Source organism: Macaca fascicularis, chromosome 17 (genome assembly GCF_037993035.2).
Source record: "Macaca fascicularis isolate 582-1 chromosome 17, T2T-MFA8v1.1".
Lineage (NCBI taxonomy): Eukaryota > Metazoa > Chordata > Mammalia > Primates > Cercopithecidae > Macaca > Macaca fascicularis.
In genome coordinates this window covers 76,215,218-76,236,787 of record NC_088391.1, presented here as the reverse complement: position 1 = coordinate 76,236,787, position 21,570 = coordinate 76,215,218, and the positions used below count along the sequence as shown (strand labels likewise).

General features: G+C 33.1%; 1 long non-coding RNA gene across 1 annotated transcript in view; it reads left to right on the top strand.

Annotated features, from left to right (window-relative positions):
- The first annotated feature begins 1,617 nt into the window (after positions 1-1,617).
- The window catches only part of LOC135968033 (uncharacterized), a 46,096-nt gene continuing 26,143 nt past the window's right edge, over positions 1,618-21,570 (top strand). Inside the window, exons 1-2 of the long non-coding RNA XR_010582458.1 lie at positions 1,618-1,731; positions 4,308-4,438. This is a non-coding gene — a long non-coding RNA (uncharacterized lncRNA). The remainder of the gene's footprint in view (positions 1,732-4,307; positions 4,439-21,570) is intronic.

Genomic DNA, 21,570 nt, shown 5'->3' with positions numbered 1-21,570 from the left:
ATGAACTAAAAGAGAAGAAAAGAGGAAAGTAACATGAGTTTCTGGCCCACTTATGTATATAAATTGCTAACTTCCGAATCTGTTTAAAGCTGGACTCTAGTGTACATTTTCTGTCACACAATTTGTAACTGGCCATGCACAATTTTACAAACTGATAGATATGCTATAGATAGGCTATGTGGTTCACTTTTCAATCACTTGTCTTCACTGGGGCAAATTAATGAAAACATGAGAAGATGTGTTTCAGAGAGAAAAATTCTTGGCTCTAAAATGTTCTAGAATTATAGAATTCCAAGCTGCGTCTGTCCTATCAGGCCTTTCCAGTGACTCTTTGTAACATCTTTATCCACTATACATACTTAAAGCACCATCAGATATGCCGAGCAATGGACTAAGCAACTTAGTCCACTAAGTGCTTTCTCACACATCTTTGATTGACCACAGAGCTTCTGAGTCTGTCTCAAAGCAAACACCTGCAGAGGTACCCAGTAAATAGGGCTCAGTTACACTCCTAAATGTGATATACAATGTCTCTAAAATCCAAAGACCTTCACCAAACACTGCTCCTCTTTCATTAATATAGGCTATGAAAGGTGCAAAAACTCATCCTTTATCATAGAAAGCATATCCCAGCACATTACAGACTATTTGAATTTTAAAGAAATCAATATTTTGAATAACCATTTAATCTCTGCTAATTGTATCTGCCCACCTCTGGCACACATTTCTTTCTATATCGTTTAGGATATTTGATACTCCATACTCACTGGATCCAATTATCATGATGTAATCAGTACATCGCACCTGTGGAATGTCTAATGAAATGTCAACATTACTAAAGTCCCTGCAGAATAAATTGTAAAGAGAATAAGAAAATTAACATAGCTCTCAGGCAAGACAATTAGTGTGTACTACTGCCTTTGTCAGGTAACATTTAATTGCTTTTGATTCTCTCTACTGATGGAATATCAAGATGTAATGATTCAGCACTCAATACCATGTTGTTCTGTCCCCAGTAAAAGATACCGTATTTGCAGTAGCAGTTGCAATTGGGGCTGGACTTTGGTTAAGTTCAGAGTTGTCCACCATCATCCATCTGGTATCCGCAGAGGGCAGACAGATAATTGAACAGAAGGTATGGAGAGGACAGCTACACCAGCAACCTCCAAGTCTTTATTACCATCACTAATCAGTGTACATCATCATGCAATGTGTTATTGCTTCTAAATTACTATGTTGGCAAAGTAGGGAGAAGTGTCTATGTTTTTATGTGGTCTTTCTGACCCTAATATGCTGTAACCTACAAATTAGTGATGAAAGGTTTGAGAATTTATTAATATATCAATCCCAAGTTATTAAATTTTGACCCAGAAGAAATAACCACGGTTATGTTGGTGGCCCCCTTCTGTTCAACTCTTAAAAAAAAAAAAAAGTAAAATTTTTAGCATGTGGCCTTAGTAACTCCAACTCTATCTGGAAAACCATGATGGCATTTTTTGTTGTGTGGTGTCAGTGTCAGAAAAGACAACTTCTTAAACATTTCTTACAAAGCCTTGACTTTTTTTTTTAAATTTTGCTGGTAAATGCATGCATGTCCTTTGGCATTACAGGGTTATTCCTCAAGGGGACCTGATCTCTACCTGTGGAAATGACCTATGGATTTCCGAATTAGAAATTGAGGGAAGAATCATACTTTTCCCCTTTTTCCATGTTTCCCAGCTTTATTGAAAGGTACAATTGGTATGCAAAAAACTGCATATAATTAATGTATACAATTTGGTGGGTTTGGACATATCTATACACTTGTGTTACCATTACCACAATCCAGATAATCAACATGTCCATTCTCTCCCAAAGTTTTCTTGTGTTTTTTGTGTGTGGGGTCGGGGTGTGTATGGTAAGGATATTTGTCATGAAGTCTATCCTCTTAAAAAATGCATACTCCTCAGTTCTTGAGCTTTTATGGATACAAATCAAGTCATACCATAGTTGGCTATCCATCTCTTTTCTAGGAACACCATGATCTAATTAGTCATTATCACAAAGCCCTGTGGATCAGGTTATCCTGATGGCCTCTCAGGTATTATTGCCCATTGATAGTAATGTTTTTCTCATTGATTCTGAAGGGTAAGTTTTGGCGTCTTGTTTTGGCCATGCCATAGTCCCACCATGTCTATTGATTATTAGGAGGTCCATGGTATTATCCTCCCACTGAAAACTCCACCATGCAGAGAATGATTACCATTGAAATTCTAAGAAATGTTGGAGTCCCCTGTATCAGTGAATTCCTTACTAACTTAGTCCTGTTCTTAGGAAACTCTAAGAACATAATCAGGTAGTAATTTGCCTGGTCTTATATAAATCCATTCTAGCATTTCCGCTTCTTTCTATTTTTGTTCCTTTTTCAACACTCTGGTTCTTTTTCACAGTTCTCAAAAACCTTTACTGAGGTTTTTCAATGAGGAAGTTCATTGAAAACTGGTATAGATACCACATAAGAATTTCCAAGACTAAAAGAAGAAATGAATTTTGTAATACAGTTGGTTCCATGAAAGTATCAGTAGTCTAGTATATTGTGTCCAACATTTTTTTGTGGCAAATTCAGCTTTTAATATCAAAGTGAAAAACTATTTTAAGAGATCTAGTTGAAGGAGTCAGACTTGGAAATGTGTTGAAGTTTTGGGAGTGTACACCAAGTTGGGTGGTATTGATTTGGTTCCAGGAAACAACTCCAGTTGAGACCCAGTAAGCTGTCTGTATGAAAAGGAGGAAGGAAAACATTGGCAAATAAGTTGTCAGAGAAAAAACTGACTAAATAAATTCTGATGTCAAGGCCCTAACCAAGTGAAAAGGGGTTTAAGGCAATTTTCCAAGCTATACAAAGACAGAGAGACAATCAGAAAAGCAAAGCCAAAGTTCATCATAAAAAATGAGGCAAACAAGCAGAGAAACGTGGATTTTTATTAGGAGTATCTCCAGTTGGCAATGGCTTGTAAATCTAATCTAGAGCAAAAATAAGAATAGTGTTTTTAGATTCTGCATATTCTTGATAATGAAAATTGTAAACCTTTTTTATGTCATACACAGAATTGGAAATTCTAAGGCAAGACTAACATATTTTGGCAGGTCTAAGAAGTAAGAAACTAAGAAAATAATTCCTGCTCCTTAGTTCTGCTTGTGCGTGTTTTTTTTTTTTTTTTTGAAACAAAATTAAGTGAAATTATTATAAAATTAGAACATCTTGCCAAAATTATATATATTTTTCTAGTAATTTCTTTGATGTTTAGATTGATATGTTATGCTAATATGTAAAATAACTTCTAAATAAATATCATCTCTACCATTTTCCAGGGCCTATGAAGAAAAAAATGTAATATTAACAATAATTTCCTGTTTTTAATAAATGGTTAGCTAAACATATACCAATCTGAAAATAAAATGTTTTTTACATAATTTAAAGGTTTCTGGAGGTTTTGAAGACATAAGATATCAAACTAATATGACAATATTTATATAATCATTATAAAATTAAAGAAAATGCTAATAAATGATTTCCAGAATTTTGGCTTGAAATATCTTGAGTTTTATGTTCAGATATTTTGAATCTTTCAATAAATAATTAAAATAATGATTTCTATCTTAAAGCAACAGAAAAACTTAAAGAAGCCTAGAATTTTATAATTAGAAACTATTAGTGTTTCAGAAAAGTATGGATCAATATGATCAATTTGGTTTCATCTTCAGGTAGGCAGAATATGTTAATTCTTATTCGGTGTTAGTGAAGATGTTATGAAGGCACATATGCTTCTGAATGTTTTCTCTTCTGTTGCTTACATTATAGCATTAGAGAATGCCAGGCCAAGTGTGTCATCCCCAGCAAAATTGAAAACCACGGTGTCTCAGGTCAGCCAGTATCACATACATAACTAAGGGATTGACAGATTTAACAAATGAGCTGAGACAGAGATGGACACTTTGAGAAAAACATATCATTCCACCTCTTCACTTTCCTGGGTTGCATGCACTCTAGCTTATTTCCTATGACTGCTCTTTTTAATAATTATTCAGCTCTGCCTAATTTCATGTTGAAACAATTCATAGAACTTTTAAATTCCAAAACAATGTTTTCCTTTCTATTAGTTCTCTTGGGCTCTTCTTCAAATATGAGTTTTAAATAGTCTCTGATACTTTGGTTGTTATTGAATGCTTTGTTAATATATTTTATCATTTTATAATCATTATTTAAAGGTCTTATCCAAGAAGAGCTCTATTTTGTAAAACGCTTGAAATGTTATTTCTCCTTTCAGTTGGATCTTCTGTCTTTTATTCATTGAACAACAGATTGTTCAATAAAACAAAGATTGGACAGTACCTGCTGATGGACTTGTGATTAAGTTTGAAGAGAGAATTGGCAGGAGCAAGCCAGGAGTGTTATGAGGTATGAGGGGCTGGGGAGAGAAAGATTTCAGAAACAGCTTCCTTGATCCTAGCCTGACTAAGTTTATAGGAAACAATGCCGTTTACTGAAACAGGGAAGAAGTGGGATTTAGGGCAGATGTAAAGAAAGGAAACAGACATTTCAATTTTTAAATACATTGTGATAGAAATCTAAGCTATTTTGTGTGCAGTTCTGAGTTCATAAGAATGTTTACCTTGAAGCTAGCTGTCGGACTATTTAATGGGTTATTTACTTGTAATCCTACAAATGAACCTCCACTAATTGAAGTAATTCACATATGTTTGCATTTTTTGCCACTAGAAGAAGCTAACTAATAAACTTATCAAATTTAGGAAATGACTATGTTTGGCCGTGGGTATAAAAGAGACAGTATTTTCATTTTTTTTCTTTTTTGGTGCACATTTCAGCAGAAAAAAAAAAAACCAGTCAAACGTAACTTTTAAAATATGTAGAATTCTTAAGAGTTAAGTTAAATTTGTGTTTAATTTGACACATTTTAACAGGCTGAGAGTAAATTTTAAGGATCAGAATTAGGATAACTGATGTAAGTAAAAGTCTATGAAAAACATTTAAAATAAAATTATAAAGATTAATCAGTCGATAGATATCCAGGAATGAAGAAATCTGTCTTCCCAATTATGAAGAAACCTCACTCTACCTAACCTAGATAGAACAGATTATGTTCTCTGCAACTGAATCCTAAAAGACAACACTCAAAGAGGAAATTAATGTGAAATAAAATGCTGAACTTCAAGAAATTGGTTGTGATGGAGGTCTATTCTGTCGTATTTATATAAGACCTATACGAAGTATTTGAAGCCAGAGGAAGTTTGCAAAGGTACATAGTGCCAGAGAAAAATCCCATCTGAATATATAAATTATGTATGAGTAAGTGTAAGAAATATTTTAAAAGTACAGTTTTATATGCCAAGGAAGAATGGTAGAGTGTTGTGAGAGATCATGTCAGCAACATCGTCTTAGATTAGAAAAAAATGCCAAATGGCGTGAGTTCTGGGGATATCAACCATGGTTTTACTATTTGAATGAGGCTCTGTTTTTGTGCAGAAGGACAGTGGGTAGCAGTGCAATTTTAAGCAAAGGGAGGTCTGTTTTTAGTGGAAATGAGTAAGCACCCTGCTATGTCTCCCAACCTTAAAACTTTTGACTTTGTGCCAGTATGTAGTTGAAAAGGTCCTTGAGGTGGAAGCTAGGAACAGCCAGGACAAAAAGTGGTGCATTTTGGGGAACCACGGAGAGAAAGGGAGAAGAGGTGGAGTCACAACTCTGTTAATTCACATTTACCGTTTTACAACATTTAACATTTTACAATATTTAACCATTTTCATTAAACAATATGATAATAAAGCACACACATATGTTCATACACTTTGGGATTACTGTTACAATTACTTATTTGTTAGATAAAAAGAATAATAAAGAACTAGAACTTTTGCATTATATAGATTAAAATATACACTACTATAGTCGACAAATTTTGTTCATGAATAGATTCATATTTGAAAACTTTTGGTTAGGGATAAGTTAGAATATATAACTCAGAAAATATAACATGATTTCTAAGTTTGAGTAAATTGTCAAAGCAATCAAATATATAGAATAGTGGTTAATGATTTATTTCTCAAATGTGCAATAAAATTACTAGGGCCATGAAACTTAACAATAACAGATAAAGACATTTCTTGACAACAAAATAAATGACTAACATACTTGAAAATGAAGCCATGCTCATACAATTTGCTCTAGATTTAGCTGCCGTTATATTCGGCAGGAAGTTGTCACAGAACAATGAACCTGCAGTACACACAGATGGCCCTACTCGTAGGAACAGATACCTGTACCCATCTGTGACAGCAGATCAACTCTTTATTCTTCTTATTTTCTCTAGAATGTCTGAGTTACTACTTTTCCATGTAGAAACAAAATATGCACTTATAATTGTCTAACTTTTGGAATTATATTAATTGAATTAGTTTGAATAATAATTATTCTATTGACAACATGAAATCTTTTCATAGTATTTAATTGATTTGATTCATACTTTAACCTATAAGATGGTTAGAAAAAGTTTTATTATAGCTGTATATGTGCATTAGGAAACTGACCCAGAAAAATCAACATTATTCAACTTCTAAATTCAAACCAAGAATCAATAAAATAAATCATTTGGTTACAGAATGGTGCTGCAGTATTTTGCTACAGGTGTTATTACTTGTAGAGACATGAATTTGTACTTAAAGATGACTAAAATTACCTTACTATTAGTTAAAATAAATCAACTTAGTACTTTTGTTTGCCAGGAATGATGGCTCACACCTGTAATCTCAGCACACCAAGGTGGAAGGATCCCTTGAGCCCAGGAATTTGAGACCAGAGTGGGCAACATAGTGAGACCTCACCTCTACAAAATTTTTAAAGTTAGCTGGGTATGGTAGCGCATGCCTGTGGTCGCAGCTACTTGGGGGGCTGAGGTGAGAGGGTCACTTGAGCTGGGGAAGTTGAGGACGCAGTAAGCTCTTTATCCTGCTACCATACTCCAGCCTGAGTGATAGAGTGAGACCCTGTCTCAAAAAATTAAAAAATAAAAAATTAAAAAATTAAAATTAATTAATTAAAAAACCACTTTCATTCAGTTTTACAGATCCAGTACAATATTTTTGTCTCACCATCACCTTGATGATTTGTGGATTTGCTTTTCTTTTTAAACTTTATATAATAAAAAGTAGAAGAAAAATTAGAGCAGCAAGAAAGCTAGAAGAGAAGAAATAATCACGACTTGCTTGTACCTTGTCCCTAAGACAGTTAAAGACTTCCCTTAGACTTTCCCGAAATTAGTTTGGAAATGTGATTATGTCCCATATGACTAGACACAAAAAAGTTCTAAGACTTCTGTCTAAAATATCTTGTCCTTATCTGACCCTTTTGAATTCCTCAAACCTTATTTCCAATCTCAGTTCATATTCTGAGAAATATTTTCTAATTCACTCCCCAAATTACCAGTGTGATAATCTTTCCGTCTTGATACACTTTTAGCATTCTTTACTTATCTCCTATAATGCACATTGTGGCTATAATTATTATTGCTTTATCATTTATATTCTGTGTCACTGTGTATCAGTGATGCAATTCTGAGTTCCAGGTGATTATGGCTCACCATTCTTCTTCTGTTTGCCAGTTTTGGGATGTGTAGGACAATATCACTTTGGCAGAGAAAAGAGGAAAAATATTATTCATCTTCGAATCATTGCTTCAATCAATCCTAAAGCTCATCTTATTAATATTTCTGTATTTGTCTTAGTTTTAATGGATTTGCGCTTATACTCAGGCTAAAGTGTCATAAAATGTAAACACAAGGTTCTAAAAGCTATTCTTAGAACTTATATGAACAATCTTAATCCATTAACTCACAATTTATGAAGTTGGTAATAATTACCCCCATTATTGGAATCAAGAAACTGAGGCCTAGAAAAGTTAAAAACATACCCAAGTACACCTACTAGTGAGTGGCAGAGCTAGCATTCCAATTCAGGCAGTTTGGTGTGATATCCAATCCTTGTAAACAACATGCCGTATTGCTTCCACTGGCTCACATCTCCCTCTATGTGTCTACCTTGGGCTTTAGTTCTCTGCAGTTAGCTTTTTTATTGGTATTTATTGGTCTATATATCTCCAGAATTCAGCATCATGCTTGCAACATAATCAATCAAATATACCATTATGGGCAATATGGGTTCTGTTCCTTCTGTAATATAAAAATTATTGGGTAGTAATCTACTCATCAATTGCTTCAGCAAAAAAGAAAAAAAAAATTAACTAGAGAAACTAAAAAACTACTGTCATTACTTTCATCTACCCCCTTCCCCAATGGCCTCTGTCCTAAATATTCTTCAATACTTGTTCCTGACATGTTTTGAAGATAGTATTTTAGTTTACAGAATAATAGCATTTGAATAACCTGGTAGTCAACTACTCATCTGACTTTATTATCTACTCTTTAATTCAAAAATTATTAAATACGTGCTAAGCATGTATTGAACCATGCTATGGAGTCAATAAAGTCCCTTTCAGTATTACGTCTTGATATTATGTATGAGGTTATTTTATTTATTTATTTATTTAGAGACAGAGTCTCCCTCTGTCACCCAGGCTGGAGTGCAATGGCATGATCTTGGCTCACTGCAACCTCCTCCTCCTGGGTTCAAGTGATTCTCCTGCCTCAGCCTCCCGAGTAGCTGGGATTACAGGCATGCACCACCATACCGGGGTAATTTTTGTATTTTTAGTAGAGACGGGGTTTCGCCATGTTGGCTAGGCTGATACAGAACTCTCAACTTCAGGTGATCCGCCCGCCTCGGCCTCCCAAAATTCTGAGATTACAGGCATGAGCCATTGTGCCCAGTCAGGAGGTAATTTTAGCAATTCTGTTAAATATCGGCTTGAGGAAATATGCCCATGGTGATCCCTTATTGTCATTTTCCAGTGTCTCAGAGAAGTCAGCTATAGTCAGGGGCTTTTGAGTTATTTTCCTATAAATAATATAAGAAACAACAGTCTTTAGTGGTTGGTTGGTTCAGTGGTTTGATTTTTAGTCTTGAGAAAGAATATGTAAGAGAGAGATGAGAAAAGAAAAATAATTTCAATATTCCAATAGGTATTTTGCTACAGCTACAATTATAGTTCTAAAATTTAGTTACTGTTTTTTATTGAAATTCATCTTTTCGTTGAAAGCAATATTATTTCTTCGAGTAGGATATCACTGTGAATCAAAGACTTAAAACAGTTATTAGCATAAATGTTTTGTTTTCTCCATTAACTCTTACCACACTAAATAGAATTCTTTTAATTGTTCATTACCTAGTAATTACCATGTGGATTTTTAGTGCTAACTTCTGTAATAAAAAGGAAATATATGAACACATTTAATTGAAAATTACAGTAATAAAAAGATGCATTTCACTTGTCTTACCTAGAATAATGATTTTCTTGTTTTCTATGTGAAAGTATGCTACTTTAAAGAAGACTTTTTAAAAATAAAATATGTATCTTATGGAGAAAACTAAATATATATGCTGCCTGCTTTATTTTATTTTTAAAAAAGTATTGAGATTTTTAAAACATTAATAAACTTTATTATTTATAGAAGTATTAGTTTTACAGGATAATGAGTGGTAGTACAGATAATTCCTATTTACCCTCTTATATTCCTGCATTTTCCCCCATTGTTAGGGTTCATTATTGTATTGTACGTTCTGTGAGTTCTGACAAATGTATAATATCATGTATTCACCATTATTGTATTATACAGAATAGTTACACTACACTAATATTCTTTTGTATTCTACCAATTTACCTCTCCCTCCCTCTTACTGAATCTCTGTCAACCACTGGACATTTTACTGTCCCTATAGTTTTACCTTTTCTGGAAAGTCATTTGGTTGGAATCATATAGTATGTAGTATTAAATATTTCCAGATTAGCTTCTTTCACTTTGCAGTATGGATTTATGGTGCTACTTGTCTTTTCATGGCTAGTATCTTATTTCTTTCTATTAGTGCGTAATAACCCATGGTAAAGATGTACCACAGCTTGTTTATTCATTCATCTATTGAAGGACACTGTATTACTCAGTGTTCTCCACAGAAACAATCAATAGGATGTATGTGTTTATCTGCCTGTCTGCCTATCTGCCTGTCTGTTGGTTTCTTTATTTACTAGACAGTCTACCAATTTAAATGTAAATCTCATCCAAAAACACCCTCACAAACACACCCAAATAATGTTTGACTAAATACCTGCAGAATCCATGACCCCATGATCCAGTCAATTTGACACAAAAAAAGTGACTCATCATAAACATCTTGGCTGCCTCCCAGTATGGAAATCAGAAATAAACTTTATGTAAACATTATATAACATTTTTTTGTGTGTGGCTGTAAGTTTCTAAATCATTTGAAAAAATACTAAGGAGTGTAATTGCTGGAACATATAGTGAGAGTATGTTTAGTTTCGTAAGAAAATATTAAACCATCTTCCAAAGTGAACGTACCATCTTGCGTTCCCAACAACAGATGAGAGTTCCTGTACTAGCATGTGCTGCTGTCAAGGTTTTGAATTTTAGCCAGTCTAATAAATGTGTAGTGACATTTCATTATTATATTTAATTTTTAATTCTCTAGTGACATATCATGTGGACCATAATTTGAATGCTTGATTGTCATCTGTATATCTTTTCTGGTGAGGTGTCTATTCAGATCTATTGTTCCCTTTTAAAATGGGCTGTTCATTTTCTTATTGTTGATTTCTAAATGTTCTTTCTATATTTTGGACACAAATCTTTCATATGACTTTCTCCCTGTCTGTTATTTGTAATTTCATTTTTTAAAAAGAGTAATGGTTTTGAATATTAATGAATTTCTATTTATCCAGTTTTTCTTTCATGTGTCCTGTTTTTATTGTACCTAAAAAGTCATTATTAAGCCCAAAGTCACCTGGATTTTCTCATACACTATCTTCTAGGATTTTTATATTTCCATTTTACATTTACATATGAGCTCTATGTCTAGATTATTAATTTTTGCAGGTTCATTAGTTAAAAATATTATCCTTTTTTAATTAAATTGCCTTCAGTTGCTCGTCAAAGATCAGTAGATTATATTTTTCTATTGCTGGGTTCTCTATTTTGTTCTGTTGATTTATTTATCTATTACTTTGTCAGTATCAATGGCACTGATTATTATAGGTGTATAGTAAGCCTTGAACTATAGCAGTGACAGCCCTCAACTGTCTTTGTTCTACTCCTTTAATATCTTTGGTTATTCTGTGTCTTTTGCCTTTCCCCACAAACTTAGAATCAGGTTGTTCATATCCACAAAAAGCATTCCGGGATTTTGATTGGGATTATATTGAATCTGTAGATCAGAAGAATCCTACATCTTGACAATATTGAGACTTCCCACCCACATATGCAGAATATCTCTCTATTTATTTAGATTTCTTTAATCAGTGCTTTTGTAGTTTCCTCATGGAGATCTTATACACATTTTGTTAAATATATAAGTATTTACTTTTTTGGAAATATAAATGGTATTATATATTTAATTTTCAAATTCCACTGTTCATTGATGGTATATAAGAAAGCAATTGGCTATTATATATTAACCTTGTATCTTATTACTTTGCCATAATTGCATATTCCAGATTTTTTTGTTTTTATCATTGTTGTTAATTGTTTGGGATTTTCTACATAAATAATAATGTTATCTGTGAGCAAATACAGTTTCATTTCTTTGTATATCTATCTATCTATGTGTCTATCTATCTATCTATCATTTTATTTTCCTGACTAATGGCATTAGCTGGAACATCATATGATATTGAAAACAAACAAACATTGTTCCTGCTGCAACAACAAAGAGCTATGTGGACTATAGCTGTGACATAGATCTCTTGCTGCTTATTTCTCTCTACAGTTGAAGATCAAATAGCTTGAAAAGTAACTACATTAGAAAATCTTCTAAGTATATTTTAATTTTGGAACAAAATAAAATAAAACTAGACAGTTTGCCTAAATTTGTGAGATAAATACTAGTTTAACAATTAGAGGATGCATGTCATAGGAAAGAATACAATATTAATCTAAGATATTATATACAATGTGTTATATATTTATATGAAAGAAACCCTTTCTTAATACAATTTTCATACTAATTGTGTCATTTCATTCATTACCTAATGTACAATTGGAAAGTTTGAAAAAACTAGTTTATATTCAAAACAAAACAAAAACTTGAGATTGACTTGACCTTAGGAATTCATTATGCATTATCAGTTATATTGGTAAAATTAACTAAAAAAGCTGGGTCCTTCTATTGAAAAATCATCTCACACTTGATAGTCTACTGCATATTCTCTACACTGAGTAAACAACATACTACGTATTAATAAGACTCCACTTAATCTGGGATATTTTGAAAGGCCTTAATGTGTCAGATAAATGGTAGATATAATGAAAAATGTCTTTTAGTGGAATTAATAGTAAAAGATTTATGCCTAGCTAGCCTAAAGAAAAAAAAAAACAGTGCTTTTGTGATATAGCTAATTAATGCTTACTAGGAAAGCATTATAATATTAGGATCAGAAGAAAACATTGGCTTCAAACAGTAAACATACAACTTTATACAGATATAGCTACTTTTCTCCCAGTAAAAATTTTATATAAGTGTTATATCATTCTGTATTTGCATTTACCTCATAAGAAGTTTTATCTACAGTAATTTGACAATTATATACAGTGGGACCCCCGTAACCTTGGGTTCTACATCTGTGGATTCAATCAACCTCAAATACAAAATGTTTGGGAAAAAAATGGATAGTTGTGTCCATACCGAACATATATTCACTTTTTTCTTATCATTATTCCTTAAACAATTAAATACAACAAATATTTATATAACATTTACATCATATTAGGTAGCATAAGTAATCTAGAGATGATTTAAAGTAGCCAGCAGTGTGTATGGGTTATGTGCAAATGCACCATTTTATATAAGGGACTTGAGTGTCTGTGCATTGCAATGTCTGGAAGGGGTCTCACTGCAACCAATCTGCCACAGATACCAAGAGATGACTGTACAGACTTTGCAGAGCAGTTTCTTTTCCAGGTATCGGTGTGACTTCAATTTGCTGTGAAATTTGAAAAAAGAATAATATACACTTTTTTACATGAAGGGTACTAACCTTTTTCGTATCCTACTAACACATCCTCTAATCAAAATAAATAGAAATATGTGAATTGGTTGAAGTCAGACACCCCTGTAAAGTTTCTTATACATATTTTTGCATAATGAACAGCATTGCTATCACATGGTGTTCAATCTATTTGTCTTACGTAATCTCATCAATTCCTTTTGCATATTTTGTTACTAAGCCTGTCGTGAATGTATTACTTATTATTTTTCTTGTTTCTCACCCACATTTTCTCCATAGGCTTTTATAAACAGATGACAGCCACAAACATATTCTAACGTTCTCATTCTATCACTATTTTGTAGTATTGATATACCCATGCCACTACCGCAGTTTATTCTATATGTGAACTAAAACAAACTTTTTTTTTAAGTTCACACATTTTCAGGTGGCTCTGTTAATGTTTGAGAGCTGGTGAATATCCTAAAAATTATATAAGAAATTCTTCCTGATAAAATATTAACACCTACATATTCTCTTGATCACTCAACATAATTAGTCCTCAAAAGGTCAATAATAATAATACATTGTTTATATTATCAACAATTACAACAATATTTACTGAATGCTTAATGGCCTTGTGTATCTAATTATATCATTAAACCAATGGGGCAGACATTACTATTATCCACTTTTAAGAGATGGAGAAATTGAAGTGTGTAGATAAATATCTTGCTCAGGATTTACAAAGCAGGTTGGTGATGCAAAGAATTTTTAATTCAGAGATTCTGATTTTTAAAAAAGTTTAATCATTGCACTGCTCTAGTTTCTTTATTTTTGAACACTTCACAATTATTTCCTTTTTTTTTTTTTGCTGTTTTCATTGAATAGTAGAAATCAAGAAGTAATTTATTTACTTATATTACTATAAACCTTTTAAGTTTACAGAATCTTCAATAGCTATACAACAATTTCAAGCCAAAGAAAAGTGATCTTTCATGAGCAGCAAAATGTATCACATTTATCTGATAGCATGCAACAAAGTCTCGCCACCATAGCTACCACCCTCACCGCCACCGTCACCACCATCCTCACCACACCACTTCTTAGGCTGAAAGCTGCTTAAAAATGGAGCTCATGAAATTTATCATGAGTGTTTAAATTGATCCTTCACAGTGTACTTAGTATACTATACACATTCATTAAGATTTTTGCATACCTATTTTGTTGGAAAGAAAATAGGTTGCCTCAGATAGACAATACAATTTTTATCCTCAAATTTCAAAGGAGAGTTTGATATTTTTCATCATTGTCACTTGACTCTAAGAGACATTTTAGAAATGTATATTCAATTTTTCTTTTCTTTTTTTTTTTTTTTTTGAGATTTGGGAAAAAGAAACCAGACTATGGTGGTCATTTTCCCTATAATAGAAATAATTCTTTATTTTTACAGCTCAACATTATTGGAAATAATCAATATTGGAAAGAAATCTTACCATGACAATTCTATATAGATGGGTAAACCTATATGGCTAATAATAACTTACTACCTCAGAGTTTAAATGCACATCATTGAACAAGTTTTATGTTCATAATTAAAAATTGCAACTTTATTTTACATTCTCACACTTCTTTTAAGTAGTAAATAGAGACAGAAGTGGTAAATAGAAGTAATTACATAAATAGTATGGTCCAGTGATTTCTACTTGGATTGCAGCTCTGTTTGAGTTTTCTGATGCTCTTTCCAGCATCTCAGATGGCTTCAGGTTGTCAGATGGCTTCAGGTTGCTGGTCTTGGAATAGATTTTGCTATTTAGTGCACAGGTGATCAGGTGTGACACAGCTCTGTAGAAAACCTTTCTTCACACTTGATAGATATGTGGCACTTTGTAGAGTATAAATGGTGTCTGGTGAAGAAGTGTTGCTGTGGAAGGTGCCTTGCAACAAATGACATGGCGTAGGTATTAAAGCAGTTACAGTTGTAATGATATGAGTTCTTGTTCAGGCATTCTATAGACTCTAAGAGGTTATTTTGCACACAGTGAAGGCTTCGTTACTAGTCACTGAAATTAATATCAGTAATATCTGGTTGCTCTGGGTAGTATCCTATAATTAACAAAGTAATTAGTTAAGCATAATAATTTGGAAAAAATGTATAAGCAAGGTTCAGAATATGAGATAATAGATGCTCATTAAATATTAGATCCCCATTTTTTTTTCTGGAAATGCATAGCTACGATAACAACAAATACAAATTTACAGAGTATCATATTTTTTCCTGGAAGTTGGTTCATAAAAGCATGAAAGGTATTTAAAGACATAAGGCATAATCATGAATATGAAAGTTTTAAAATTTAATGGGGCATGCAAAATAACTATATCACCAATATTTTATTGTATATAATTAGTACTAGGGAATAGCCTTTACCTACATGTCTTTGGGTGTTTAAATTGTCAGATTATGTGCAGATTCAATGAATAGTCCAAAATTTTCTTTTTAAAAATTAAACCTCATCTCTTATTTTGAGAAATCTTTTGGTGAAACTATTTATATTAAGTTATATTGTAAAGATAATGCCTCATTTCAAAGAATCTTGGGGCCCATCAAGTTTTGCAGGGCATGTGTAAGGAATGCATAGTTTTCCTCATACCCATACTAGAATGTGTAGCATAATCTCCATTTGAGATGAATTAACAAAAACATCTTGATGTTATGATTATGGACATCTGCCTTTGTTTACATTCATCTCAGCTTAATGCAGAAAATGTCAAATAAAGAATGTGGGGGTGAAAATTGTGTATCTTTCGGTTTTACTTTCATTGCTTAGCACAAAGGATGAAAAGGCATTGTGCTTCTTGTGTGGTAAGCGTTTAGCTAATGGATGCAGAAAGCAAACAAAGCTGAAAGGAAATGTTTTATTGCCCCATTCTGGACCATATGGATTTTGCTGCTTTTGTTATTGTTGTTTTTGTTGTTGTTGTTTAAATGATTTGAAATGTCTGGAACTTCACCAAAAACTGGATCTGTACCAACACAGAACTTTGTCTTAAAACATCTTACAATTTTGCTTATTCTCTTGCCAAGCAAAAGAAGGCACACATGTTTGGATAGAATGGAGAAGCCAGAGAACCGAAAATAAAAAGAACAATATTTTCGTTAAAGTAGTTTAATTTTTTGTCCCATTACCATAAAGACAAATGGAAAATAGAAAATGCTTTGATGAAAAACATAACACTTTGATGAAAATACTTCGATGAAAATCACGAAGTAATCTGACTCTATTCAAATGAAACCATAAATGTCCTCAGTTGATATATATTTATATATTATATACATATTTTAATATATTTTTTAATTGAGGATATTTGTAATATTGAAGTATGTCCTTTTATTATCAGTACAAATGGATATCAACACTCACATTTTGTTTTATACATGTATAATTGTCTTTTATTTATATATAATTGTCATATACAATTGTCTTCTTCATATATATGTTTGCAAAATCAGCTTGCATTTCGACCGACTCTTATTTTTCAGATAAATCTGAAATTCAGAACATTTTTGTACTAGTGTACATTATCTTAATTCAATCTAGAAGATGCAAGTAAATTCCACTTTGAAACATGTATGCATACTAACTTGCAATTCTTTCTTTCTCATATATTTTAATGCTGTAAACTTTCATAAATTCTTCTGTTTAATTAATGTCTAATGAAAAAATGAGAGGTAATTTATGAATTCTTACACTGAAACTCAATTATTTGTTCAAGATGACTGTGTTAACATTTCATACAATAATTGGTCTTAATATCAAGAGATATTATTTTCTATTTTAGAAATAATTTACTGATGTTTTCCTGTGCTAAAAAATATAGTAGCATTCTTACCATTCCCCCCACCAAGCATGTCCTTTTCCTCTATCTAGCTTACCAATACTATTTGCTACAGAGTTCAGTTAAGTCAATATTTGGTGTTTACATTTCTGTGTTTATTTATGAACATCTGGTTAACTGCAGAGACATGTTGATTAGTGCTAAAGGCAGGATGGCAGCATCAGCCTCACCTGGCAGCTTTTTAGTTGAAGTAGTAGGTCTGGGAGACACTCCTAGAATTTAAATTGGAATCTACACATTAGCAAGATTTCCCAGGTATGCTTTTGAAGATTCTGATTTACTATGATTTGAGATAAAATCATCTAACTATCTCCAAAAATATCTTAAATGATACCAGTACTCTGGTTCTCCAAATACCCTTTGTAGTAAGAATGCAGGAAACCGTGATTACCTTTTCTCTTTGTATAACATTTTCTAACAACCATATTAAAATTCTCTTTTTTTCTATCTATTTTTTAAATATGTATCTGTCACAACCATATTAAAACTGTCTTTTTTTCTATCTATTTTTTAAATATGTATCTGTCAATAATGAAGGCCTCTATTTTCTGACAGAACTCAATATAGTCAAATGCACCAAGTTATAGATCTTTCTTCTTTTTCCCCCTTCCCTTTGGGAAAAAGACCCTTGCAATTTTACATTGGCCCTTCTATTCTGATTTAGAAAGTTTGAGCTTCACATCAGACTCAGCTGTAGTCCTAGGTCACTATTAACTAGTATCAGACCCTGGACAGCCATGGAATTTGTGGGACTTGGTGAGTATATGAAAACTCTCTTTCAAAAAGCAAGAAAAAAGTGTCAAAAATGGAACTAAAATATAAAACTTCCATTGTTTTTTCTGTAGTTTCCTCTCTCTCTGTCTCTCTTTCTGTCTCTCTCTCGTTGTCATGGTATCTTTTTAAGTGTTTGGTTTTTTTTTTTGTCATTCTAAGTTTAAAAAATGAGATAATTAACATAAATTTTTACTGTTCATCTTTACATTATGCAATGCCTATTTTAAATACATTCATAATAGCTTGTAACTCACATGAAGGATCACCAAAATAAATTTTATTGTATCATTGGTAAACTCACATGAATCTCATTCTTAGGAGAACTGTGAAAGCACTACACAGAACTATCTAATGTATTCTTATTTCACTTGATAAACTCATTCTACCAACGCTCTATACCACTGGTTTACTGATGAGTAAGAAAAGGAGCTGTGAATACCTGACATTTCCTTTTCCTTCTTTGTCATCATTTTTTTATTGCATGTGATTTACTTTTTATTATTATTATTATTATTTTTTTATTATTATACTTTAAGTTGTAGGGTACATGTGCATAACGTGCAGGTTTGTTACATATGTATACTTGTGCCATGTTGGTGTGCTGCAGCACAGCATGTGATTTACTAATACAGGGAAGTAACATGAAAAATAAAGAATATGATAGAGTTCCTCGGTCATTCTTATTTCTTAGAACGTGATTAACTTTTTATACTTTTTTTTCTGGGGGGTTGGGGGGTGTATGGAGATCGTGTCCCCACTGTATTGTCCAGGTTAGTCTCAGACTCCTGGCCTTAAGGAATCCTCTTGCCTCATTGTCCCAAAGTGCTGGTAGGACAGGTGTGAGCCGCCACGCATGGCATTTTGTGTGCTTTCAAAGCAAGTTCTGGTTCAAAAGGGATGTGTTGCTTCTCAGGCTGCCAGTGCCTCAGTTAGTCATATATGCAACACGATTACCTTGAACCAGCTTGGGGTCTTGCTAAACTCCAAGGTATCTTGTGACCTCCAGAATTGTGCATGCCTGAGGCATGTAGAATGCTATATACAAAAGGAATGTTACAGAGTTGCAAACATATATTGCACATATATTTTCTCCTTATGTACATGTGACATTCATTGCCCTATAGGGTGTCACTTACAAAAGGTCAAATATAGAAGTATTAAGAATTTCAAAGGCAGTCAGCAGGGCATTAAACCGAGTCCAGGGTTTCTGGTCCATGCTACTGCCCTGGTGGGACATCCTTCAGCTGGCCCGGACTAGCAAACAGAGCATTGGCTTTTACTCTTATGTAATATCACTTGCTTCCGTGAGCCCAAGTCTTTTTCTTTATTGAAGAATGTCTTTATAGGGCAATTTTCTCTCTTTTACAATAGGATCAAAAAATGATTGCAAGTAGTCTGTGATCTGTGTAGGAAAACATGGCTTATGTAATGTGATTCAGTATGCGGATTTTTACTTATTCCATTTTTGTTAAGACAATTCACGGGCATTCCAATTCCTACCTGGCACTATTGGGTATAGAGCCTCTTTTGTTTTCTGTCTCAAACATGATCTTCCTATATTCTGTTTAGGCAAAGAAAGTAAGCAGCTGACTGTGAAATCTGAGGGAAAGAATTTATCCTTACATACATTACATCAAATGCACATATTTTCAATGTGTCCTATACTCTGGGCTTTGGGTAACTCGTGCCAAAATTGCTGAGCCTTTCTGGATTCTTATCTTTACAACTGGCACATTCTCATTAGTGCCCACCATTAAACACGTAGATATGTTTATGCTTTGGTGTCAGCTCTAATTTAACAAAAGCTTTACATCTTCTACTGTGTTGCTGACATCTCTTATTTGTTTATAATCTTTCCTTCACACTTCTCAAATAGTATTGATTGTTTTAATAAAATTAACTCGTATTTTAAAATTATAATTATTATCTCGACATAGGAGTTTTTGTTGGTTTTGTTTTTATTTTTGCAATATGTTTTCTGAAAATTTTCTGGAAATCAAAATGTGCATACATAGAGGATATTGAAAAACCAAATGGTTTTTAGGTTTATGTTTTGATGTTGCAGATGATCAATGATGCTTTCTCACTGTAGAAATGTATTAGTGGCTTTCCTTTTTGCATTAGAAGACAAAGCAGGCCAGGCATAGTGGCTCACGCCTGTAATCCCAGCACTTTGGGAGGCCGAGGCAGGCGGATCACCTAAGGTCAGGAGTTCGAGACCAGCCTGGCCAACATGGTGAAACCCTGTCTCTACTAAAAGTACAAAAATTAGCCAAGTGTGGTGGTGAGCACCTGTAGTCCCAGCTACTTGGGAGGCTGAGGCAGGAGAATTGCTTGAACCCGGGAGACAGAGGTTGCACTGAGCCAAGATCACACCATTGCACTCTAGCCTGGGTGACAAGAGGGAGACTTCGTCTCAAAAAAAAAAAAAAAGTCGACAAAGCAAACGAAAAATCAAACAACAAAGATTATCAGTTTGAATATCTTAAAGGGGAATTTCCAGAGGCACTCAGACTTGAACATTTTTCTTGGCAGTGACACTATGATATTATCTACTGCAAATTTACATTCTTTAGAATTCCTTGTAGTGAATATTACTTCTTTAAGCTCATCATCTTATAAAGATTTAATAATCGGGATACATAGCAATCTGAATTTAGAAAATGAATTTATATAATATATAAGTAAAAATAATTCTTAATAATCATATAAACATTTTATCATTCATATATAGTCGGGTATGGTTCAAAATATACAAAATATAATGAAAAAAATTATTGTAATTTTTTTTTTTTGGAGGAGTCTTTCTCTGTCCCCAGGCTGGAGTGCAGTGGTGTGATCTCAGTTCACTGCAACCTCTGCCTCCTGGGTTCAAGCGATTCTCCTGCCTCAGCCTCCCAAGTAGCTGGGACTACAGGTGCAAGCCACCATGCCCAGCTAATTTTTGTATTTTTGGTAGAGACGGGGTTTCACCATGTTGGCCAGGATGGTCTCAATCTCTTGACCTCGTGATCTACCTGCCTTGGCCTCCCAAAGTGTTGGGATTACAGGCGTGAGTCACTGCACCGGGTCTGTAATGAAACTTTTAAATGAACAAAGGCAGACATAGTCAACGCTATACTTCTACTTCTAATAGAGCAATATTCTTCCTCTCATTATAGTCATTAATAATGTATGATCATTGTTTTTCCAAATTTATTATAATGTTCAAAAAGTATTCAGTATTTTTCAATAAATCATTTGAAATGATCAATCAACCACTTCATAATCTTGACTACATAGAAGCAATAGGGAAATACTTGAAATATTTAACAACATTTCGCCCAACCAGGACAGGCACTGATTTTAATAAGTTTTAAGATGGAGCCGGTATATACAGGTTCAGCATCATCCGTAGATCCAGCATTTAAGGGGTCAGGCAGAATACTAGTTTAGGAATAATGCAGATTACTTTCAGGAAAAAAGTGTCCTTGGACCAATCAAATATATGCATTAATAAAGAGTCTAAGAGACTAAAGTGACAGACTCTGGTTTGCAGGTTTTTGGAAAATCATATAATTTCACTGTGAATGTGGTCCATATTTCTTCTTTATACCTTAAACATGAGACATTAAATATTAATTTGCTTATGGAAGGTATAATTTTAATACATGTTTATAGAGAAAAGAAAATATTAATCAAATACAACTAAATGACAGAATAAAATGAACACTTTCTTTTTTCTTTAATTTTTTTAT